This window comes from Fukomys damarensis, unplaced genomic scaffold, assembly GCF_012274545.1.
Source record: "Fukomys damarensis isolate Sample0158 unplaced genomic scaffold, DMR_v1.0_HiC HiC_scaffold_21, whole genome shotgun sequence".
NCBI lineage: Eukaryota > Metazoa > Chordata > Mammalia > Rodentia > Bathyergidae > Fukomys > Fukomys damarensis.
Window position 1 is genome coordinate 26,437,387 of NW_022900933.1, and position 5,724 is coordinate 26,443,110.

The 5,724-nt window shown below is 37.1% G+C and overlaps 1 pseudogene; it reads left to right on the forward strand.

Moving 5' to 3' along the window:
* Positions 1-3,968: 3,968 nt before the first annotated feature.
* On the forward strand, positions 3,969-5,018 carry LOC104856771 (annotated as a pseudogene).
* The last annotated feature ends 706 nt before the right edge of the window (positions 5,019-5,724 follow it).

Here is a 5,724-nt window from a genome sequence, read left to right on the forward strand (position 1 = left end):
AAATATAATGTGGGGTTAATGTTAAATTATTATCACAAAAATGAAACAATTGAACTGATTTATCTTATATTATTGGAAACACTGATCGTTCCGGGAATGAATTGACATATTGTATTATTTGTGTTATCATTTTAAATGGGACTTCTATCTTCAATATTTTATTTAGCAATTGTGAGAGATATTTTGTGTTCCAGGAATTGTGCTATGTCCTGGGCATTCAAAGATAAGTACGATATCCCTGGTGCAGCCTAATGGAGGAAAAGATGGTGTGCTCCGAGAGAACTAAATGAGGAAAGTACAAGGACCTGATAAGACATATTGTTTTAATCTAGTTTTTGTCCTGACTTAGAAATGAGAGTGGAGGATGGCTCACTCACCAGCCGTTCATCATGTTCAGTCCACTGGTGTTGGTTTGTCACCCTTTAGTGTGTGGCTGGCTAAACCTAAGTTGATTTTGCAGATGAGAGAGAAGGATGTGCTGTGACCACAGCCCAGCCCTCACTTCCTAACTGTGTGACCTCAGACTAATGATGAGGATCCCAGAGCTGCACGGCTCCACGGCAACACCAGGATTGCAACCACACCTAATTCAGCACATGCTAAGGGTTAAAGAGCTGACAGCTGTAAATAACACAGAATTCTGTTTGAAATATTATTAATGCACATGTGTGGTGTGTTCAGAGCTGCAGATCCCATGTAAATGTTAGATGCAGAAAGAAAATTCCTGGATCATCAGTACTTTGGAGTATTTTTATAAATACAAAATCACCCACTTTGAACATAACATTGAATGAACAAAAGAATCAAGCATTTGTTAATGCTATACTCGCAAATGAGGAAACTAGCAGGATTTTCGTGATGGGAAAGATTAATAGACTCCTTGGAGAAAATAAATTAATGATAAACTTTAAACTAATAAGAGCATTCCTGTATTTGAAACTCGGCCTTCTGCTAAGTTCTTTTAGGAGTTTCATCTAATGTTCAAAGGAGCCCTGTGAATTTTAGCTGAATGTTGCTGTTTGCAGATCGATACACTATGGCCAATACAGCAGTAGTGAAATGTCCCCAATTGCACAATTATTAATATAAAGTCTAGATTTAAACTTAGAACTTTGTCTCTGGAACTTGGACCACTCACCACTTCTTGTTTCCCATAGAGAGATTGGACATGGGCTGTGTTCACATAATCTGAATTTGTCAAAGTCCCAAAGACAAAAAAGATAACCATCTATAGCTAGGGAAGTAACCAGAGAAGGGCACATGAATGAACAAGCTGTAGATGGGAGAAGGCATGTGGTCCAGTGGGCTAGAAGTGCTGAGTAGAATTTGGGTTTGGTATGGTTGACAACGCACTCAAAAGTGAACAACAGGAAACTTAAGGTGGTTCAGTAAGTCTTTTTCTCAGTATATCTAGAGGCTTAGGCATGTGATTATTGGTGATTGCTTCGTGATGTTTTCATGTGAGGCTTTTGTATTTTATTATTTTTCTTCTTTATTTGTTGTGGGAATGATTTTTGTCCTTATACTTCTCATTCTATTTTTTAATATAGTAAATAATTTTTTTCTTCTGCTCCTCCGAGATGACATTGCCAACAATCACAGATTTGCATACAATAGTTTGTATTGACTATTCACAATATATAGTAATATTTTTTCCTCTGAAATGTAAGTACAGAAGCTAAGTAAACATTGAGGTACTGTCATTTAGGATTCATCATATATCAATCATAGCTTAAAGAACTAGCCTTTAGTGAATATTCAACAAATTAATTTGGGTAACAGTCAATTAAATGCTGAAATTTACTGGAAAAATTCACTAAATTTCACCTCAAAATGTATTGCACATAGCTTTAGGAAAGAGAAAAAAATCACCCTAAACATTCTCATTCTATAATAACATCTTAGTTAAAAGCAGGAGAAAGGATAAGTTTGAAGAAATGGAAGTTATACAGCCATGTGTCTTTATTAATAAAAGCAGAGGTTTCTCGGAATTGCTGTTTCCCAAACCACAAACAAATAGACACTTGCTTATTTCTTGCTGGCCTAACCTCTTTGACATAAGCAACCCAACTAGAAAGTTCTGGCCAATTGACAGTATAATGGTAAGTTTTGTAGATTTGTAATGTTTTAAAAACTAAGGACTCTTTTCACCATCTTTCAGGTTTCAAGAACACATATAAAAAGACCATGAAGTCCTTTCCCTTGGGATTAATGTACTTCTCATCCTGGGCACATACTCTTTAGCTTACACAGAACTCTCTCCCTCTTCTGATCCTTACCCTGAATGCACAGTTTCCTGTTTTTAATACTTAGTTAATTGGTGTTCATTTTTCAACTGCTTCAGGAGATATTTCTTCAGTTATATGTAGGGGATGGATTTCTGTAAAGATTCGTGCAAGGCTTAACATGCTATCTTATTTACTTTATTTTTCTTTGTTCCAAGTGAACTAGAAGTTCCTTGTGGGTTGGGCTTTGTCTATTTCTTTGTACATTGACATCTACGTATTCTACACTACCATTAAATAATTTCTACCACTCTTTCTAATACCACGGCACTATACCAAAATAGCAAAGGAACAAACAAGCACTTTCCTTTCATCAGTTTCCGAGGTTTTTAAAGTCCTATAGATATATCTGAATATATATATCAACAAGGGAAGTTTATTTCTACATAAATCTTGAAGACAAGGTAAACACTCAAATTTCTTTTGTGAAAATCTCTGCTATTGCTACCATGCTACTGCAGTCTTTGTAGGCCTCTATATATTTGTCAGGTGTGCCAGTTAATCATAATCACCAATTTGACTGCATTAAGAGACTGTTGAAGAGGAAAGTGGCTCTTGCTGGTGCTAAATTCTTGAGTTGATTAATTCACTAATATGTAAATATGTTGCTAAGAAGTGGGATCCAGTTGGGCATTGGTCACCCATGGTGTGCCACTGAGTGGGAGGTATGGCAGCCCTTGGAACTCTTTCGCTGTGTTCTGCTTCCTGGCAGATATTTCTGCCCTGGAGCCAGGCAACCATGAACTAAACCCTTTCAAACCACAACACAAAAATCAATCTCTCATCCTTTAAATTGTGGTGTCACACATTTTGTTTCAGCAATGAGAAAGCAGATCAATATAGAACACTAATACCAGGAAGTAAGGTCATTTGTGCAATTATACCTGACAACATAGTTCAGAACCTTTGGAAGTGGTTTCTGGGAAGAGCTGGGAAAAGTTTGGCGAATTAAGAAAAAGATGGCCTTCAATACTATAAAAAATCAGTTGAGTGATTTGTAGAAAAATGGAGCTATCTTGAGAGCACAATTTTAAGTGAAATAAAGCAGACATAAAAGGTTAAATATCATGGTTTTTCTTATAGTAGAAATACAAAAACATAAGTAAATAGCAAAATAAAAGATAGGTGGTAGGAAGTAGGGAGGGAGATCTTTTTGATGTATGAAGGGAATCAAGAAATGGAGGGAGAAGAGAAAGAAAAGGAAGGGAATGAAAAAAATATTGAGATGCATTATTCACATGTAGTAACTCCCTCAAAGGAATGTAATCCTTCTGTTTCATAAACATGTACAAATAAAAAGTGAGAAAGAAAGGAAGGAAGGGAGGGAGGCAGGCAGGGAGGGAGGGAGGGAGAAAAGAAAGAAAGAGAGAGCGGGGGAGGAAAGAAAGAAAGACAGACAGACAGACATCCAAATATGCTATATATGTAGCCTGATGGGTAGTAGCCTGGTTGGAACTCAGAAGACTAGAATGCTGGTAAGAATTCATACACCAAACAACAAGGCTGATATGATTTCGTATTGGAATGAACACTCTATTAGGAATTAGATTAGAGGTCGTGTGTGTTACATTCTGGTAAAAAAAAAAATCTGTCCACATTTCTTTCTATGTCTTAAAATTTTGCATAAGAGGAGCGCATGGCAGAACCAGCAAGTACAGTCAAAAGGAAAGGTGGTGGGGCAAGATGGCGGCAACCGAGAGGAAGTTGGGTGGGGACTTGCCGCTTCAGGCAAAGAAGCCAAAAGGAAACAAAGAAGATGTCGGGCTTCCAGCTAAGTCACCAGATGTTCCAGAAGAGATGGAGGAAGCAAAGAAGGACCGCATCCCAGGCCCCGTTTGCAAAAGCAAGTGGAAAAATAAGGAACGGATTCTCATCTTTTCTTCCAGAGGAATAAATTTCAGAACAAGACGTTTAATGCAATACTGGAGAACGTTGATGCCTCATTCTAAAGCAGATACTAAAATAGATCGTAAAGATAAATTATTTGTGATGAATGAGGTCTGTGAAATGTAAAACTGCAATAAATGTGTCTATGTTGAAGCTAAGGAAAAACAAGATCTTTATATGTGGCTTTTGAATTCACCTCATGGGCCCTCTGCCAAATTCCTTGTTCAAAATATTCATACCTTAGCAGAACTAAAGATGACTGGAAACTGTTTGAAAGGTTCTCGACCTATTTTGCCTTTTGATCCTGCTTTTGATGAATTGCCACATTATGCTTTGTTAAAAGAGCTCTTAATTCAGCTTTTTAGTACACCGCGATATCATCCCAAAAGCCAGCCATTTGTGAACCATGCATTTACTTTCACCATTTTGGACAATAGGATATAGTTTCGGAACTTTCAGATCATAGAAGAAGACACTCAACTTGTAGAAATAGGACCCTGTTTTATCTTAAATCTGATAAAGATTTTTTCAGGGTTAGTTTTGGAGCACCGACTTTATATGAAAATCCTCACTACCTGTCACCAAACATGCTTTGGGGTATCCTAAGATCCATCACAGCTGCAAAATACAAAGAGAAAGAGCAAGTAAAAGATGTGCAGGAACTGAGAGAGAGCCAAAGACTGTCCTTCATGATCCCACTGAAGATGTTCATGTTACACCAGCTTGGGAAAAAACAACAGAAATACAATGGGTAAAACCAGAGCCAAAAGTCGATTCTAAAACAAGATAAAAAAAACATGCACAAGAAGACTGAAAGAAAAGATGAACCGTGGAAATGCAAAATGAATCAATGGAAAATTAAGTTTCCAATTATTGTATGTTTATTTTGTATTCAGTGTGTAAATACATCTATTATCCTGGATTACTTTATGTCTAATTAGTGTGCCATTTGAATGAAAAAATATCTGGACCAGGGATTATCTCAGTGTGCCACCGCCTGCCTCTGAAGTGCAAGGTTCCAAATTCAATCCCCAGTACCAGAAAAAAAGAAAAAGAAAATCTTGGAATCACTTAGAATCAGTTGTGTTTATCCTCTTCTAAATAAAGCACTGTATCACAGTGGGGGGGATTTTTGTGTGAGAAGCTAAATGTAAAGGTAGCAGATTAATTGAGCTCATGGAGGATATACCTATGTCACTGAATATTCATGCTGTGACATGCATACTGCTTGGTGCTTTTATTCAGAGTTATAGTGAGAACTATCTGTATGAAATAGAACAGGAAGATTTGAAATACCTGAAGATTGGCCAGAAAAGAACTATATATTAATTTGGAAATGATTAGTGTCAGTAAAAAGAAAAAAAATGAACTTGGACAAGAAAGAAAGTTGTCTTAAAGGCATCTTAGAAATCAGCAAGACCCACCCAATGTACAGGCTCAATGGTGAAAAGTGTAAACCTTGGGCCTGGAGAAGGCTTACCTAGGGAATTGGTTCTCTGTGATTCATTTTCCCACACTCAGCCATTCAAGTACTTGGAGGTTGCTGGATTTA